Source organism: Phascolarctos cinereus, unplaced genomic scaffold, assembly GCF_003287225.1.
Source record: "Phascolarctos cinereus isolate Bilbo 61053 unplaced genomic scaffold, phaCin_HiC Scaffold_5;HRSCAF=322, whole genome shotgun sequence".
NCBI classification, from domain to species: domain Eukaryota; kingdom Metazoa; phylum Chordata; class Mammalia; order Diprotodontia; family Phascolarctidae; genus Phascolarctos; species Phascolarctos cinereus.
This window is the reverse complement of record NW_027555958.1, coordinates 441,143,362-441,163,575: the sequence shown is the minus strand read 5'-3', so window position 1 is coordinate 441,163,575 and position 20,214 is coordinate 441,143,362. Positions and strand designations below refer to the sequence as shown.

Genomic DNA, 20,214 nt, shown 5'->3' with positions numbered 1-20,214 from the left:
ACGAGCAGGACAGCTTTGATAATTATGGGTTGCATTTATTATATACTTAAAAGCAACTTTGTATAGAAATTTGCAATTTCATGCATACTCAACCCTCTTTTCTGTTTTAATACATATGTACAGAAATACTCATTTTATTTGGTATTAATTTCAGAATAAAATTAAAATTAAAAATAATTTGGATTGGAAAGTAAAAGGAAAACAAGGTAGAGATCATTTAGGAAGCCTCCGAAATAAACCAGGCAGGAGGAGATAAACCTCTGGAGCAAGTGAAAAGAGAGAGGGGAACACATATGGGAGACTTTTTTTTGTTTGTTTTGCTAGGCAGTGAGGTTAAGTGACTTACCCCGGGTCACACAGAGCCAGATTTGAACTCAGGTCCTCCTGACTTCAAGGCCAGTGCTCTATCCACTGCGCCACCTAACCGCCCCAATGTGGGAGATGTTTTCAAGTATAACTGACAAAACTTGGCAATTGGCTGGATATGAAAGGTAAGGGATAAGGAATGTTTAAGGAGGACACTAAAGTTAGTAACTAAGGCTACCTTGAGGAACTTGAATGATGGTAATGCCATGAACAGAAACAGAGAGTTGGATTTAAGGTCTGTGCTTAGTAAGAGCTGGGTTTTATCTTGCATCACAAGTACTGAATCATTTCATTGGTTTTTTGCTTGTTTGTTTTGTTTTTGTTTTCCCAAGGCAAACAGAACGGAGTTAAGTGACTTGCCCAGATTCATGAGCTACTAAGTGTCAAATGTCTGAGGCTGGATTTGAACTCAGGTCCTCCTGGCTCCAAGGCCAGTGATCTATCCACCTCACCACCTAGCTGCCTCTCACTTTGTTGTTGATTCTTTCTTTGGCCACCTTAGTGATGTAACAGGCAGTTGTCAGGGCAGTAAAATTTGTGAAAGCACACCAACACTCGTAAAATGTCAACATGGAAATCTGAATCTTCTTTGCTTTCATTTTAAAGTGGCAATAACAGGGCTCAATTTTTCAAGGTTACACTGATAACTCAGTTCCTTTAATCAAATCTACCTTGGTCCTAATTGAATCAACCAGTACAAGAGGCAAGGAGGAGTGGGGTCTCTCAGCTTATGAGTCAGGCATGGACGTCTTTTCTTAAGAAAGGCCTGGTTCCATTTGGATTCTTCAAAGTGCCAATCGTTGGGGGCAACTTGGTGGTGCAGTGGATAGAGCACAGACCCTGAAGTCAGGAGGACCTGAGTTCAAATCTGGCCTCAGACCTTGATACTTACTAGCTGTGTGACCCTGGGCAAGTCACTTAACCCCAACTGACAAAAAAAAAAACGAAGTGCAAATCTTGTGATTAAGCTGTACCCACTTTTGGGAAACATGTGCCTCACTGCACTAAAAAGAGATTGAGTACTGCTTGGGATTCTTTACTTTTGCAGAGCTAAATACTAAAGACATCTGTAAAGGAAGTGTGCTTGGGAAGATAAGTAGATAACCACGAATGCTTTCATGAAGTTAATAAATTTCTCTTCCAAGTATTATTTTTGGATGAAAATGTGTGTATTCTACCCAAGAGGAAATCGGCTGGGGAGGGGAACCTTGTTTCATTCTCAGATGAAAGTCAGTGAAATTCAGGAACTCACTCCCCACCTCTAGTTCCTTCAAGGCCCTCAGGTGCATCTACAGCTGCAGAGTAAGCATCTTGCCTACAAAGCCATCAGCTGCTTACTCTCCATTCACTTAAAAAGACATTAACTGTGGGACTGACTCTGGAAGGAACAGAAAAAGACAACTCTCTCATCGGCTCTCAAGATCTGGCTAATTATGCCATTTCTTTTCCATTTTTTTCTTCCTTGCCCACACTCAGTTCTTTCTTCAGTCATTTTTTTTTCTGAAAACATCAAAAATATATGGGAACCAAATGATGGTTGACTTTACTGATTCCTGTAATGTCTGACTCAGTAACTAGGAAAGTTATGGTGAGGTTTTTTTTTTATATTCTAAGCAGAATAAAATGGATCCATAAGAAAAGGAGTCAATAGCTCTCTACCAGTCTTTCCTAAACTACTTTGGCCAAAAAACACTTCTGAACTTGCAATATTTTTTATATAACTCAGAAATGCTGGTCTGAGAAGCCTGGGAGTATGGAATACCCTCTAAGATAAAAGGAGGGTCAGGAAAACTTTAGTCCAAAATAAAGGAAAATAAGCCAATTTTCAAATTGAAAAAAAAAATGACCGTATTGTATTTTGTACTCTACACATCATTTCAGACTTAATACCAAGATGCAGAAAAGAAAATGCTGCCAGTGTTGAAACTGTCCCATAGACCCTTTATTCATTGAACACCAGGGTTCCAGAGAACACACTTTGGGAAATGTGGCTCTGCAAGAATTCAATCTTTTTTGTTTTTTTTTTAAACTCCATGTCTGCCAAGATTTAATATGGAATGACTCCCAGGTCACTGACCTTGGCAGAGCTAACTTAAAGCATTTCACACGTTGGCACTTATAAATATAACAAGGGGGAAAGTGTTGGTATGTATGCATGGAGCAGGGCAGGGAATGAGGGAGATTTTATAAATTAGAGATAGGTGTTCTTACTCAGCAACTTAAGAGGCAAGATCTTCTAACACAGGATTTCTTGGCCTTTTTTGTGCCATGGACCCCTTTAACAGTCTGGTGAAACCTATGAGCTCCTCAGAATAAAATTTTTAGTTTTTAATTTTTTATTTTATTTCTTTATTATTTTATTTTTTATTTTTGCTAGGCAATGGGGTTAAGTGACTGCCCAGGGTCACACACCTAGTTAAGTGTCAAGTGTCTGAGGGCACATTTGAACTCAGGTCCTCTTGACTCCAGGGCCAGTGCTCAATCCACTGCGCCACCTAGCTGCCCCCATAATGAAATTTTTAAATGAATAAAATACATAGGTTGACAAAGAAGACCCATTATAATCTGAAATAGTTATGAAAACATTCTTAAAAACAAATTGACAGATTCCAGGTAACAAACTCCTGTTCTAAGAGGAAGGGGGCAGGAAGTAACTCAAGTGTTTTAAGAAAAGACCAGAAGGTTTGTGATAGCTTAGATGAACTACTGTGGTAGGTATAACAGACCAAAAAGGAAGGGGAAAAAGGAATGCCATACAGCAGTGAAGGTCCAGTTGAGATTAGCTTATAAGAAGGCAGTGTGGAATGGAAGACAGTAGGACTTTCTGGTCCTGCCTCTGCCATTATGTGACCTGAAACAAATCACTTCACCCTTTGGACTGCAGTTTCTTTATTTTTCAATGAGAAGGGTGGATTAGAATCTCAGTTATTCAGGCCAGAGAAGCATAGATCTTTTAATGGAGTGTCTTCTGTATCTTCACAGTGCATTTTCTATTTAGTTCTCAGATCAACAAAAATGAAGCCAATTCAGCTGTTTGATATGACACAAGTGATTGTTACAGTTAAAAACACTGGCTCTTGCCTTGCTTTTGAAACTGATGCAGCTGTGACCCATGGGCAAGTCACTTCAATGTTTCCTCACCTGTAAAATGACGGGACTGGATTACATGGCCTCTCAGGTTACTTGGAACTCTAGACCATCACTGCCATCCCTAGCCACTCTAAAGATATGAGCCTCAAATCTATCCCTGTTCAATCCCATCCTACACATTGCTCCCCAAGCACCCTTCTGAACAAATTTTAAAAAAAGAAATGAGGAATGACAAGAGATAGCTAAGAAATAATGAACCTAGCATTCAAGGCTCCTTTCCTCCATAATTTAGCTAGACCCAACTTTTATAGACTGACTCTTCATACTCTATTTCACATCTTCTACATTCTAAACTGGATTACTACTATACTTCCTCCTTCTTCATCTTTCTGTTTCCCACTTCCCTTTCTTTACTCATTCATGTCTTCTTAAATGCCTAAAATGAACTTCTGTGGGCTGGAGTACTGGACTTGGAGTAAGGTATATCCGAGTTCAAATGCCAGCCCCAGAAACTCGCTGGCTGTGTGACTCTGGGTAAATCACTTAAAACTCTGGTCAGTTTAAGTTTCCTTGTTGGCAAAATGGGGATAATAATAGATTCACCTCCAAAGGTGTTGTGAGAATCAGTCAGGTGACATCCATAAAGTGCTTGGCGAAAGCTTAATGTGCTATGGAAATGCTAGCTCTCATCCATTGACATCCTTTCCTTCCTACAAGCCCCCAATCAAATGCTACCTACTCTCCGTGATGCCTCCCTGGCTGGTCTAAGGAACAGCTTAGCTGAGGCTGGAGACCATCATTGGAAAAGTTAACCACTATGTGATCAGTTTGTTTTGGACACATGAAAACCTGCCATAAGGGCATAAAGAGGCTGCCAGTAGCACAGATCCTTGCAGTATTTAATATGTAAGTATCTCAACTATGCTAATGCTCCTACCATAGTGCCTGGGTCTAGGGGAGCAGGGGAAATGGGGCACAGTAGGGGGAAAGAAAATTTTTTTTTCTGGGGTAACTTTCATTTACATAATCAACCTTAGGCAAGATTTTTCAAAATGAAATGTGTCTTCTGCTTGCTAAAACTTCTCTCATTTTCCTTTCTTCCAGTTTCCCATCTGCTAATGCCTTTTTCCTCAGGGTCTCAGTGCTGACATGCTACCTGTCCTAAACTGCATGAAAGTATGTGGTTAAATCACATGAGCTGGGTCTCAGCTTCATCTGTATAGTGTAGATAATAATGCCTGCCCCACCTAGCTGGAAGAGCTGGTATGGGAAGAAATCCAGAAATAAATAGGAATATGCATTTAGTAAAATATTATACAAATATAAGGCATTATAATGATCTGTTTGGCAGTTCTGGTGAAAGGACCTATTTTTTCTTTCTTTAAACAAGGTAAGCTGTCAGTGAAGGTATCACTAGACAGAAGGTACATCTGAGTCTCAATTTCTCCATCTGTAAAATGAGCAGAGGCACTAAAATGATCGTTCTGGTCCATTCCAGCACTAAATACTCTAATCAGCCTCTTGATCCTGATGTCTGCCTGCTGCAGATCAGAGGATTAAAGGATTTTGAGTTGGAAGCACCTGAGGGAGCCTTTAGTCCAACCCCTTTCATTTACAGATGAGAAAACTGAGGCCTAAATCCATTCCTTCTGGTGCTCTGCCACCTTCTTTTGCTGATAACTTATGTAGTGCCCTCTTTTGCAAGTGTTTTCAGTGCCTGAACATACAAGTATAATGCTTAGCAATTCTACTGAACTTTTTTATCAATGCACATTACAATCCTTGTTATCCCTTCCACATCTCTACTTTCCCCCTCACAGTTTCAATATATTGGGGATTGGCATAAGAAATTAAATGGGAATTTGGGGGGAGTTTTGCAGAAGCTGCAAATGACATATGAAGACACAGAAAACATTTAGAAACTCAGAATGCATAAAATATGTGCATAGTATTGTACAATATCAACATATTTTATCTTTTAATGCCAAAAATATATACAACTTTTACAATAAAGTCCTGTAAACACCCCATAAAAGAAAAAGAAAAAATCCAGACTTCTCTGGTATGAAAGGAGGGCCAAAAACTGATGAAGCTTTTCCAGATTGAGGGGGCGACACATCCCTAACCCAAGTGTTGTGGAAGGGATAAATGTATTTTAATTTTTTTAATAGCCCCATGAGAAAGTAAGACAAATATTACTGAGCCACAATATACAAAGAAATGTTGATACAAATAATGGGGCTTATCTAGTTATAGGTGAGCATGCAAAGGCACACACATACCTAGATATAGCTTAGGGCAGCTGGAAAGCTCTGGGAGCCCAGGGAGAAGGGCACAAGCAAAGGCAGGCTGATGAGTGGCAAAGATAAAGAAAAATTTGCTTAAGGCTAACCCTATAGCAGAATTAATAGGATAACAGATTTAGAGCTCAAAGGGACCTTAGAGGCCAAGTCTATCCTTTTTTTTTAAGGTCTTCAAGTTTTCATTTTCCAGATGAGGAAACCAAGGCACATATAGGCTAAGTGACTTGCCCAGAGTCACACAAATAGCTGATGTGCAATTTGAACCCATGTCTTCCAACTTGAAGTCCAGTGTCCTAAGCACTATGCCAGGCTGCCTGTGATGCCATCCCAGAAACAAAGGAAGAAATTCTCTTCCTCTTCCTGATGATGCCTCATGTTCCTTGGCTCTGAAGGCTCAAAATCCAAATTAGTAGTGTTAGTATAGTATAACTACTTCTTCAATATTTAACACTCTCCGATTTTAATCTATGTTTGTACACTCTCCGCCGGTGCTGATGACAGCCCCCCAGGCCTCTGAGATCCCTGAGTCCTAGAACAAGAAGATCTGGATTCAAGTCTCTGCTTTGCTACTAACTAGCTATGTGGCCTTGGGTAAGTCATTTTACTTCCTAGGGGCTTAAGTTCTTTATATGCAAAACAAAGTAACTGGTTGATCTAGATCAGAGGTTTCAAACTGGGCTACATGTAGCCCACAAGACTTCCCAGTGTGGCCAGGAGATGAAAATGTAATTGGTAAATATTCAATTAAATAAATAAAAATACAATGTTACATTTTGCAACTAAGTTAATATGGGGCCCACAAGGATCCTTCAGTATAAATTAATGCCCCCCCCAATTTCTACTTGAGTCTCATACTATTGGTCTAGATGATGTATAAAATTGCATCTATCTCAAAATCTATTATCCTATGTGTCTAAAAAAAATCATACTGAAGCCAACTGTCTGGTGATGAACCTTTCCAAATTTAGCCATTCTCGTCCTCAGTCAAAATTCAAACATATTATAGATTAAATGGGCTTTTGTGGGATTAGCCTGAATTTAACCACCATTCACAATATTATTTTTATGGGAAGGGGTGGGGAAACGCACTTCAGGTTCCAAACAATCAGATTACAAAGTGACTTTTGCAACACTACCCATTCATAAGTTGGGAATTTAACCCAAGACCTCTTGCATGTGCATGTACATGCACACATACACAAATGCACACATGACAAAACCACAAAGAAATGATTCTAAATGTAGGTAAAAGATTAGGTGTTCAATAATTCAGAGAAGAGGTCAGTTTTAGCTGAGATGGCATTTTTTTTATCTTCATGGATTTTTGACAGTTTGAATAGGAGGGAACGTTACTTATTCTAGAGTAAGCAAGAGAGATTGGAGAAGAGTGGGGGAGTGAAAACATCTTGAGCAAATGTAGAGGCACAAAAACAGATGGTGTGTTGGGGGAGGGCAGCAAAGGACCAGGAGCAGCAGATTTCCATAGTACACTTGTGGGCGATAAGGATGGCAGGGGAAGGTTGAGGCCAGATCACAGTGGTCTTCAATTCATTAAGCTAAGAAATGTGCACCTTTATCCTATAAAGGATGGGGGAAGAAGGGAGCCATTGGATGAATGTCATGAAGGTGGTGAGAAAAAGTAATTCCCAGAAGAGATTGGAAGCTGAAGAGAAGGAAGACAGAGGTTAAGTCAAAGAAACTATAAGCTTTATTCCCATATATTCCAGGGAAGGCCTTGGGAGCCTGCCATAATGCTTCTGAATATCCCCAAAAGTGGCAGTGTTCATTCTTCACGGGTGTGTGTGTGTGTGTGTGTGTGTGTGTGTGTGTGTGTGTGTGTGTGAGATAGAGGGAGAACTTCGACTTTTTAGCAAATTGGGGGAATATCATCAATATGGATAATCTCTTTTTGGTTAAAAAAAGGGGAGGCAGTGACTATAAATAATGAGACCACTTTTTTCTGCAAAATCTTTCTGGAGACTATTCTAAAAGAAGATTGCTAAAAATCGTTAAAGTAGTGACAGCATCATCAGAGTAAACATATAGCCTCCTAAAGTGAACATTTGAAAGACAACACTCTTTCAGTTCCCTAAGTGCTGGGGTGCTTGTTCAAATAATCTCATTACAGTTATGCTAAGTAGAATCAGATGTTATTGTGTAGGGACTAGAGCATTTTGTATCTCACTTTCCTCTGTAAAATTAATTAAAACAAATCCATTTTTGTAGCTACAGCACAGAAATGCTCAAAGGAGATCATGTGTATATAGTATTTTGTGAACTTGACAGGTCATTGTGTGTGTGTGTGAGAGAGAGAGAGACAGACAGACAGACAGTGAGGGAGGGAGGGAGAGAGAGACAGGGAGACTAGTAATCACTAGGCTTCATTAGCAAATTCAGACAGATTTTGCCCACAAGGAGGGAGGAAAGGACTTACATATTTTCCTAGCCCTGTGCAGTAAGGCATACCACAATCCAATCTTCCACAATAGCCAGTTACTCTATTCAGTACTCAAAGAATCCCTACGAGGAAGGTGGGACAAGTAGGGATTGTTGTTCCCATCAGACAGATGAAGAAGTTGAGCCCCACAGAATGTGACTTAACCAGTTTTAAACATGCAGCTCAGGACAGCGTGACAGCACAAGTAGCCCAGGGAGAAGAGCATGAGGAGGTGGGAAAGAAGTACAGAGAGTGAAGAACCAAGAAATTGGGCCTATTTTAAGATTTTGCCTAAGGCCAAGTAGCTGGGGGAAGTGGAGTCTCTCTAAAGATCTAGCTGGCTTGGAGCTGGTAGAGGTGGGCACTGGCACTGGACAGTGGCTACTTCAGGAACTCTGCTGCCTGCTGATGAAAGATGACTCTCTTCCTCTGACATTGGTAGATCACGGCCACAGTCTTAGTACCTAGATACAGGCAGGGCAATAAATTTGAAACCACTGAGGTAGCAAAGGGTGGCACCAAGCCAAACAAAAATCGGGGGCTCACGTTGTCTGTACAAAATGGCAGGGAAGCCAAGTTAGCTGGACTGTGGTGTAGAAGGTGAGTCCTGTAGATTAAGTCTGGAAAAGGAGTGGCACCAGGCAGTGAAGGACTTTAAATGCCAGAAAGAAGTCTGTATGTAAATTAAGACTATCACTTTGGCAGCTATGTAGACCCACACTGTGGAGGAGAAACTGGAGATTGGGAGACACTAGAGTCAGTGAGACAAATAGGGTGAGAGGATAAGAGCCTGAACTAGAGTGGTTGTAGTAGGAGTGGAGAAAATGGGACAGGTGTAAGACATGTTTGGGCCTGATATAATAGATAAAACATTGGCTCTGCAAGCAGAAGATTTGCATTCGAAGCCTGTCTCTGATATTTACTCTGATATTTTACCAGTTTTACAGATGAGGAAAGTGAGATGCAAAAACTCTTGGGCAAAGTCACCAAACCTGCTTGTGCCTCAATCACCTCATCAGTAAAATGAGGAAGTTGAACTGGATAGGGCCTCTGAAGCCCCTTTCCAGTCTAGCTCTAGAACCCCAGAATCAAATTGACAGCTGACTGGGTACGGGGAGTGAGGAATAGAGAGGCTGAATTGGAGATTGTGAAACTGGGTCAATCAACAACCATTTATTTAGCACTATATGCCAGGCCCTAGTCTAAGCTTTGAGGATGCTAAAAAACCAAAACAAACAAAAAAAAAGCCACACTCCCTGTCCTCAAGAAACTCACAGTCTAATAGGGGAGATAACATACAAAAAACTATGTAAATAAAAGAACACAAGGTAAAAAATAGTGCCCTAGACAGGAAAAGGGCTGGGTTTGGAGGGAGGAGATACAATGTTTAAAATGACAGCAACATTTCTTCATACAACACGCCTGGTAAAATTTGATACCGTCTAAAAGGGTATTCTCTACCCTGCTGGGTCTAGCAACTTCAATTTTGGCAGGGAAAAAAATCTAAATTCCATCTATGGAACTATCTTGTGTGCTATTCAGTTGGGGAACCACATGATGTGTGAAAGCAGATGAAAACAACCTCACAGAAACCTACAGTAAGAATGCTTTCACTTTTAATCCTATCAGTATCTTCAGCACTGGAGAGAGACTGAAGAAGGGAAAACAGGTGACTGGGATCATCTGTAAGAAACTAGATATATACCAGGGAGTGTGGTTGAACTGGTCTTTGGTGTCTAAGGATATTTGAAAAAAATACAAAGAAGCATAAGTAAACTGTAAGCATGATTAACTCTAGACCCACACCAAGGAAATGACACATCCTTGAAGCCCCTGATGACAAATAATGGAGCCAAATTAATAAAAAGTATGTTGTGCCTGGTAAGGCATCAGAGAAGCTTCTTTTTAGATATTTAAATATTTCCATTTTCTCCTAGGTGCTTCGACAAGCAAAAGTGTTGCTCATTTCAGATCAGTACTACATAAACAGGAGACTTTAAATACCAACATAACTTGGTGTCTTTCTATTGATGGAACAAGAAGGTTTTTATTATGTGTCAGTGGCCTCCTTTTGAGAATCCTGGCAACTGAAAGCAGGACTCAAACGAAGAATCCCCTCCCTTTTAAAGGGCAACTAGTCAACTACAACCATAGGAGAAAATGTGATAATGAATATTCATCTCAAGGTTGGACATGTTAGAACATCTTTCCAATTCTTGAAACAGGTCTGGTTTTCACCAGCTATGGAGTTTGACGCTAATTTGTTATCAATTCTGAATGATAATACAAGATAACAGAAAATAGCTATGAGGAGAGTGTTGGAGCTCAACTGTTCAATAAGCCCCTCATTTGTGCTCCTAAGGCTGTCTGAACCAGCAGCTTGCCCTTCAGCTAAAATAAATTTAAGCTTCCACAGATAGCATTGAAAGCTAGGAATTCCCTCCAGATCACTCCTAAGGGATCAGCTGTCACCTTACTCTCAGTCCAAGGAATGGTCCAGAGGATAGAACTGAACTTCTAGGATTCCAGCAAAGGTCCATTCAGCAACCACAACCCAAACAGTTCAATTTGCACTTGGGAGTGTTCAAGGCATAAAGGGCTGCTTCTGGAATGACTGGTGGTCTTTGTGATATTCCCTACTATAAGTAGGGAAACTGCTTTTGTATCCTGAAGTGGCAGACCAGGGATGATGGGAGAGAGGGAATGCTTTACTTTGGAACACTGGACTATTTAGGTCCTGTTCTTAGACTATATGAGTAAGCTGTCTATTTTGGTTTCAAAGCATATGGTCTTAAAATTTCTTCCAGATACCAGCTTACAGGGCACACTTCTAAAGACTTTAGAAAGGAGAATGAATCCATGAAAGTAAGTTTTTTTTTAAACGTTCTTTTTTTCTTTTAGGCACAGGCAAGTCACGTACAATTATCATCTGAACCTGAAGTCAACCTGTGGACTTCGGGAAGTCAGTTGAAGACTTTGGGCAATGAGCCAACACCAAGCCTTTCCTTCTGACCCCTAAGCACCTGCTTTCAGCAAAATCGCAGTTGAAGGGATCTGGGGATGCGGGCGTGGAAAGGACCAAGACTTTCTAGCAATCACGGAGGCTTTAATGTGTGATAAATAAATGTGTGACAAATGGCTCCTCCTTAGCACCACCCACATACCGATAACAAACGTTAAAACAACATAAACCTCACCAAGTTGCAGGTGGACCACTAAGACCTAACACAGAAGTTGTTTATCTATAAGAAAGGACCTGGACCGGGACACGAGCAGCGGGACCACACCTGGGCAGCATCCAAAGCCGCGCTTAGCTCACCTGAGAGGGTCACAAATACAGTTCAACCTCACCGACCCCAGCCCGGGGATCTCACCTTAGGAAGCTGGGGGAGGGGAGAGCTGCGGCCCCAGGACCTTGGTTTTGGGAGTTAACAACCTGCTCTTCTCCTACGGGACCCCCCAGGTCCTTAGAGGCGGGGCACTGCTGCCCAAGAGGGGAGGGGGCCTCCCCTAGCCCAACCGCATCCCTGCACCTTAGCCCGAGTGAGATTCGCGGGAGGTGCCCGCAGGCCCCGTGCGCACCCAGGTGAGACACCCGGAGGTAGCTGCAGCAGCAGCACCTGCCCAGTCGACCCACCTGCTGCTGCTGCCACCTCCGCCGCCGCCGCAGCCCCAGGTCTCAGTGGTCTGCCCTCCTGCTCCTCCCTTTTCCCCCACCTCTCCTCCGTGCCGCGAGCCCCGGCCCCCTGTTCCCCGTTACCTGAAAGTCTAGGAGGGCTCCGGCCTCCAGCCGCGCCGCCGAGCCGCGGCCGCCCGCTCCAGGGCCGGCGGGCGGGCAGGCAGGCAGGCTAGAGATCGGGCGGGCAGGCGGCGAGCCCTGCGCCCGGCACTTTCCCCGGTTCCCCGTGGCTTAGTGGGAAGCCCCAGCGCAGCCCGGCTCACCGCCTCCAGCCGGCTCCATTGTGACGCGACGCGTTCCAGCGGCCAATGGGCTTCGGGCGGCGCGAACCGCTGACTAAGTTCGCTGTGGGGGGTGTGGGAAGGGGAGGGGACTTGGAGGGAGGGAAAAAGGGAGGAGGAGGAGGAGGAGGAAGGAGAAGCAGCAGCAGTAGCAGTAACAGCGGAGGCGGCGGCGGCTCAGGCTGGGAGCCAGCTCCCTGTTGCTGCTGCTGTTACTGCTGCCGCCGCCGTCGCGGCGGTTCGTGCTGCAGCCCGGGCGGACGAGGGCAGCTGCCCGGCTCGGGGGCTGCTGGGGCTGGTGACTCACTCGCTGCGGGAGACAAAGCGCAGCTGCTTTCCTCCTAGGGCGCTCCACGTGCCTCTCCTGGCTCTTAGTGCCTCCTGAGCAGCAGACGGGCAGGTGGTGGCGGAGGGCTACGCATCACCCGAGAAGGAGCCCTGGGGGGGTCAGTGGGCTGCTGGACCGTCCTTGTGCCGGGCGAGGCAGCGTTCTCTCTCTGCCGACCTCCATGTCTGCTTGGGCATCTCTTGGCCTCCACCCCGCCCCCACCCCCCCACCTTCCCAGGAGACCACAAGGGAGTTACTAAAAAAAACTCCTGTTATTTATTTAACCTTCACTAGACACAAGGAGAAGAGTTGTGGGTGTCTCCATTTGCCCAGGGGGCTCCTTTCCCCACTCAGGCTCTGAGACCTTGGCCCAAGTCAAAGGCAACACCTAGGCAACCCACGCCCAGGACAGTTTAAGGTCCACTATAAAAATCAAATAGTCTGAGGTGGGAAGGTCTTCCGAGGCTGAGTGAAAACCCCACTCCAACATACCCGACACTTGCCAGGGGAACCTACTGGAGGGGCAGCCCCTTCCACTTTGGGACGTCTGTAATTGTTCCGAAGTTTTCTTTCTATTAGAAATCTGCCTCCTTGTACCTTCTGATCACATCCAGTTGTCTAAATTAAAATTCTGAGTTTCCAAGCAAATAATGAGAACTTTCTCCATTCGCAGTACACTTCTTCCCTCCCCACAATAGTCCTTTCTATGCATGGTGGTGGGGCTCTTACTCATGCCTAAAGGGAAGCCATGTGACATACAGTAGAAAGAACACTTGCTAGTGTCAGAGGACCTCAGCTGATATCCAACCTTTGGTGCTTATTACCTTTGTGATTTAGGCTAGTGACAACCTTCTTGGGCCTCAGATTCTTCACCTGCAAAATGAAGATCTCTTCTAGCTACACACAGCTATGACCTTATGATCCAGTCCCCTGATCCCCTCCCATATTTTCATCTGAGTAACGGCAGAGAAGTTGCAGCCCCATTGGCTGCAATCCTTTATAGGTGTCCTTGAGCTGAAATTGTATATGGGGGGAAATATCACAATTAGAGACCATCTCCACTAAGTACACTTAACATTTCCACCACCCACTTTCTTAGGATTCTTTTAAATCAGGGATTTGCTTCTGGTTTCAGCTCTGAAAGTTCCTTCCTGAGAGTACAATCTACAACACAATAATTCAATTAGGCAAGATTTATATCTCCAGGTTGCTATGGAGATTGAATCTCCATTTCTTTTTAATGGGTATTCAGGGACTCTCCCAAGGAAGAAGATGCTGGTTTTAAGGGCTCAGCATTTGTGGGTGGATGGGGCTGATTAGTTCAGGTAAACGTGAGAGAGGAGACTCCAAATTGTGTCCGGAAGAGACAAGGTTTCGAATAAAGACCTCAATCCCAATAACCCTAGAAATGAAGCAAAAGAAAACAGAACTTCCCTGGGGGACTGCTACATCATTCTGGATTATCTCCTTCAGTGCCTTAGAGGGAAGGGAGAAAAGGAGAGCACTGTGAGCATTCTCCCTTATCTCAGGCTACCAAAATCCTCTTTCCAGCTGAAACTTGTCTCCCTCCACAAGTTTCCCTAGACTCTTTTGTCTGTCTCTCTCTAGCTAACACCTTCTGCCTTGTGTCATGCAAGTGCCTGGCACATAGTAGGTGCTTGGAAAATATTTGTTGATTAAGTGATATATGCCTATTTAACAGAGTGATTGTGAGAAGCAAATGAGAGTATATTGGTAAAGTGTTTGGTAACCCTCAATGCAAAGAGGGAGGTAGTGTGGTGAAGTGAAAAGAGGTTTGGCTCTGGAGTCAGAGGACCTGCACCCTGATTCTTGGGAGTCCTTTAGTGAATCACTTCAGCTACATAACATATGACAATTCATACAGCTCTAAATCTATGATCCGATGGCTAGCTCACTCTCTCAGTGATCTCATCAGCTCCCATGGATTCCATGATCATCTTTATACACATGACTCCCACACAAATTTTTATATCCAAGCTGTCATCTCCTTTTAGAGATCAAGTTCTAACTGCCTGCTGGACATCTGCATTTAGATGTCCCACAGACATATACAAAACACAGTTCATCATCCTCCAAGCATCTGTTTCTGTCAGGAGCCATTTTTCTAGCCACCTCAGAATCATCCTTGACTCTTATGCTCTCTCAGTGCCAAGTCCTCTCCATTCTAGCTCCACGCCATTTCAAGCAATACTCTTTCTTTTCTCCACTACCTTAGGATACAATGGATAACAACCAGCCATCTTGACTTTTGTCTTCCAGTGGACTTAGATGACTCTGGAAAGAGTGAGGCTAATCTGGAGTCAGGAATACCTGAATTCAAATCTTGTCTTGGATACTTGCTAGCTGTGTGGCCCTGGGCAAATCACTTATTCCTGTTTGCCTCACTTTCCTCCTCTGTAAAGCGAGCTGGAGAAAGGAATGGCAAACCACTTTGCTAAGAAAATCCCAAAAGGGGTCATGAAGAGTCAAACATTACTGAAAACGACTAAACAACAACAAAAAAATCAATCACACTTTGGCTCTTGATAACTAATGAGGAGGAGCCAGACATTGGTCCTTTGCAAACTAGCCTCCTGCTTCTGTCTCTTTCCAGTAGACCACCCAGCCACAAGGTCTGGATTAGTATTAGAGACTCAACCCTCCTTTCTCCACTCTTCCCCCATACTCCCTTTCCACTTTTTACTCAGGAAGTGATAATTGAATCACCTCTTAGCTGCTGAGTGAAAATTTACTATCTGAAGGCTAACAAGTTCTCCTTTACCCAGAGTCCTTGATTTGGAGTTCTAGATTGCTTTTTAGCTCCTTTTTCCTGCTGCTGCACCCTACCCTCCATCATTCCACCCATAACCACTTCTGGTTCCCTATCCCTCATTCTTTCTTTCCATTATAACCTGTGGAACCATCACTGTATTGTTGACAAAATGCTTTTGTATTCCTACTATCCCTCTCCTTCTTCTTCTTTCTTGCAATCTAGGAAAGCACCCAAAAGACCTTCCATTTCTGGTCACTCTCTCTAGTATTTTGGCACTTTCTTTCATCTCTTCTCCTTCTTACTGCCATCACACACATTTGGCCCAGCAGGGATGAGGGATGCTTGCTGTTCCTCTGTGCTCACTTCCAGACTTTCTCCCTAATAGTATCAATGAGCAACATCTCCTCTGTGGTTCTCTCAATCTGGATATGTTACCAGACCCCAAGCCTATTGGCAATTATGTGCTCACTCTCCTCTTCTCCCTCCTTTCTCAAGGAATTCAACACATTGTGTCGTTTGTATGCTGAACATGTAAGATATTGCACATCCTCATGACTTTTCTAAATATGTAAATATATGACCCAAAGGGAGGTACTGAAAGATATGAAATGAGGCCTTTGACCACTCTGAGGAGAGAAGGAAAGCCAGCATCATAGTTGCTGTGGGATTAGAGGGGGAAGAACTGGAAAACCCCGAAGTACTGTCAGATCAGCAAACTTTCCTCCAGTTTCTGGTAAGAGGTACCAGACTAGAATCTGTTCCCCAAAATATTCCTCCTGTACAATAGGTTCAAAAGCTGCTAGCTTTCCTGGACATTGTCCCTTAAAGGAAGAAGGGTGACCTTTAACTTAAATTCATCAGTTTATCTCCTTTCCAACCAAGATCTAGGTTGCACAAAAGCCAATCAGAAATAGTGAAAAGCAAGTAAACCAATTTATCCAAGCAAATAAAAGACAGAAGTCAGAGAAATAATACAGATTTGCATATACCAGAAAATTCACAGTGAATGAGCTTTCTGCTTCTCAGTGTAAGGTAGCTCAAACCAAGAGACAGAGGCCTGAAGGGAATCACCCCATGGGAAATTCCCTGAAGTCTCTAAGGGGAAAAATGAAAATTAGGGATGTCGACATGTTGCAGAGCCAGCTTCCCCAACACATCTGTTACTTCCAAAGTATTTTCTCTTTCTCACATGTCTAGAACCATAGATGTTTCTCTTGAAGAACAAATGTGAATATCTTGCCTCTCCAAAGCTTTTACACTGACTCTGCCCCTTATGTGTCACCTGGTGCTCAGCATTCTCTCCACTAAATATGACCTAAAATGATTAAACAACAATGACAAATCAATCACACTTTGTCTCTTGATAACCAGAGAGGACCCAGACATGGGCCCCTGGTAACCTACTCTTCTGATTCTACCTATTGCCAGTAGGCTACCTGGCACAAATGTCACATACATAGCACACAAACTAGGCTTGTCTTGAAACCCAGGTTACATTTATACATAGCCTTTTCTGCCTCAACCCCTGCCCTTGTCCTTGGGGACTCCAATTTATATGGTGTTGTCCCCTCAAACTCTCCAGCTTCCCACCTTATCATCCTCCTAAATTCTCTTGATTTGTAACTTCACTCCATTTTAGCCAAATAAGCTATGGTCATACCCTTTGCCTCATTAACACCCACAAGAGCTTTATCTCTAAAACCCTGAAATTGCTCATCTGACTATAACCTCCTATCCTTCCATCTCTCCCAGTGCCTTTCCCTTGGGAAATCCATCTTCTATGCTCACTACAACCCTAGGTTAGCTCTCTCTAATAACTGTTCCCTTTTAGGGATTGATCATTTCCACTGACCCCTCCATTTCTTCAATGGCTTGCCAGAGTCCCACTAGCTTCAGCTTCATCTCCGCCATGATAAGAGTCTGCATGCTTTGTCATCCTTAACAATACCGAAATTATCAACTGACACCCAGTTACTTACCAACTGTTTAGAATGGGGGGAGGGGGCTATGATGACTTACTCTTCCCTCAGTGAGCTCCAGTCAGAATAACATGTCTCAGAAAAGTAAGCCTCAGTAAGAGACATGAGAGAAGACTGAAGAAGCAACTTTCTGTCACTAAAAGGGTGAAACCCCTTTTAATCAAAATAATATTAGCAACAGCAACAGCAGCAGCAGTTGGCATTTATGTGATTTAAGATTTGCAAAAAGATTTACAAGTATTATCACATTTGATTCTCATAATAACTCTGGGAGGGAAGTGCTATTAATATCCTGATTTTCCAAATAAGGAAACTGAAGCAAATAGAGGGTAAGTGAGTTCTACAGGTTCATACAGCTAGAAAACATCTGAGGCTGGATTTGAACACAGGTCTTCCTGACTCTGGGCCCAGCGCTCTATCTGTCCCCAGTAGCAACCTTGATGCTTCTATCAACTGTCCTTGGAAAACAGGCACCTCCACTGACTCTTCTGGGATTGCAGATTTAGAGCTGGAAGGGACCTTAGTGAGCAACTCATCTAACTCACCCTTTACAGGTAAGGAAAGTAGGGTCCAGAGAAATTAAATGACTTGTCCAGGTAGTAAGTAGCAAAGGTGGGATTTGAACCCAGACCCTCTGACTCTAAACCCATTGATCTTGCCTCTACCACTGTATAGAATATATAGAATATATAATATGTATAGAGTGGACTAGCACCTCTGGGCCTGTTGAGCCCTTTTCAGGGCTGCTTGTCCACCTTTGGTGTCCATCTACCTATCACCCAACTCTCACCTGTGGTTCCAAGAAGCTATAGCATTCATAGTGGTCATACCCTGGTACAACCATCTCAGCAGACAGGCTAAACTAGGTTTGAGGGAAACTGATAGGCCTTAAGCCAGTCAGTGAGTTAGGGGAATATTTACCCCAAGCATGTGAAGACTTCCCTTGGAGGAATGGGCAGATGAGAACAATCTGTCCCAGTGACCATGAAGGTGGTTGAAGCAGGCTTACCAGATCTTAGAGCTTGATGTGATATGGAAGATGCCAGGGTCATCCAATGCATCCTGGAGGGGTGGTGGTGTGGAGAGCAGGGGACATACACATCGTCTTGACTTTTGTCTTGCCTCCGAACTTGGATGACTCAGAAAGAGAGAGTGAGGCTGATGACTGTGCAACTCTGCCTCACTTGAACCCAATTCACGTGCAAGTCAAGACATCACCCAACATCCACTATTTTACCCCAATATCATGACATCATTGGTTCTCTTTGAAAACGAAAGATGAACAACAACCTTCAGAGATCAGGGCTGAGCAGGCCTAGATCCTTTGTAGAAGGAAACTGACCACAGCCAAAGTACAGGTAGAGCTTAAAGACATGGGTCATCTTAAGATTCCAGTTGCCTCCTCTTCTTTCTGGGCAACAAAAGTTCATTCCTTAGCACTTCCTCTTTTCTCTGTTGTCCATAAGGGAGATAAGACTGGAGATAGGATGAGTGTTGACTGGTCATCTACTTTCATCTTCCTTTCAAGAATACTTGTACGTCTGTCTGTTAGCTTCAAGTTACTGCTCAACATCATGGTTTCGTCTTATAGAGACCATATTGATGGATTTGGGTGTATGTACGAAGCTGGAAATTTCCCTGAAAAATATCACATCCTTGCTGATCTTCCCCTTTTTATCTCCTACTTCTCAGGAAAAAATGACTTTAGTTTACCAGGGTTCAGCTTGATAAAATCCTATTGTCTTTGGATGAAAAGATCCCAGGATAAGAAAGTGATGGCATTTCGATCAACCAATCAATCGTTCGACAAGTATGTATGTATTCGGCGCTTACTGTGGCCCAGGTACTGCTAATGGCTGGGGATGCAAAGAAAAGCAAAAATAGTCCCTGCTCTAAAGGAGCCTACATTCCCATTTGGGAGACAACTTTTAAATAACTGTGCTCATGCAAGATACAGACAGGGTAGAAGCAAAGTCATCTCAGAGGCGAGGCACTAGCAACCAACTTATTAACAATTATTTATTAACTACTAGGTACTGGGCACACTGGGGTTGCAAATAAAAAAAAAAAGGAAAACCTGCTTGCTCCCTAAAGAGATTACATTCTGTTGGGAGAGACATTGTATATATGTGTGAGTATAGACAAAGCAAAATACAATATAGTTGGGAGGGGAAAGGAGAATCACAGGCAGGTAGAGAAGGATTTAGGAAGTGTCCTTTAACCTGAACTTCAAAGGAAATTAGGGATTTGAAGAGATGATGGTGAAAAGGAAGGGTACCTAGGCAGCTGAGTGGCTCAGTGGCTAGAGCACCAGGCCTGGAATTGGGAAGACCCGAGTTTAAATCCATCCTCAGACACTTATTTGCTCTGGGCAAGTCACTTAACCTCTATTTGCCTCAGTTTTTTTCATGGGTAAAATGGGGATAATAAAAGCACCTCCCTCCCAGGGTTGTTTTGAACATCAAATGAGCTAATAATTACAAAGAGCTTAGCACGGTGCCAGGCACATAGTCAATGTCACAGAAATATTAACTAGTATTATTACCTACCTCCAAGGGCAGTTGGCAAGATAAAATGAGGTAATATTTGGAAAGCGCTTTGCAAACCTTGAAGTACTATATAAATGTCAGCTGTTAGTATAATTATTTGGCATGTTAAGTGATTTGCTTAAAATGGTACAGCTGGTAAGTGTCAGCTGCTGCTTCAGCTTGAAAACACTGTCTCAGAAGTCACACCTGATCCACTGGCTTCCCTGTCTACTACCCTTTCCTAATGTTTCTACCTTTCTTACTGTGGACTTGTCTACCCTATTCACTGTAACTTCCTCTATAAAAAAAAGACCTAAACCTCATTTATTTCTCTGGGTACTTTACATACAATAGGATTGAACATTTTAAGAAAATTATTTTATTAATATTATTATTAAGACTGGCTCTCCCTATCTCACCCAGAATGGAGGTAAGAGAGGCTATTCAAGG

General features: G+C 43.1%; 1 protein-coding gene across 6 annotated transcripts in view; it reads right to left on the bottom strand.

Annotated features, from left to right (window-relative positions):
• LRRC8B (leucine rich repeat containing 8 VRAC subunit B) overlaps nt 1-19,127 on the bottom strand; it is a 112,653-nt gene extending 93,526 nt beyond the window's left edge. For 4 of the 6 annotated variants that reach the window (XM_020988767.2, XM_020988770.2, XM_020988766.2 and 1 more), the window contains exon 1: nt 11,957-12,172. The gene's annotated coding sequence lies outside the window, so the exon portion shown is untranslated. Of the gene's footprint in view, nt 1-11,956; nt 12,173-18,245 lie in introns of those variants that run through there. The other 2 variants (XM_020988768.2, XM_020988771.2) reach the window with 1 other exon arrangement.
• Nucleotides 19,128-20,214: the final 1,087 nt, after the last annotated feature.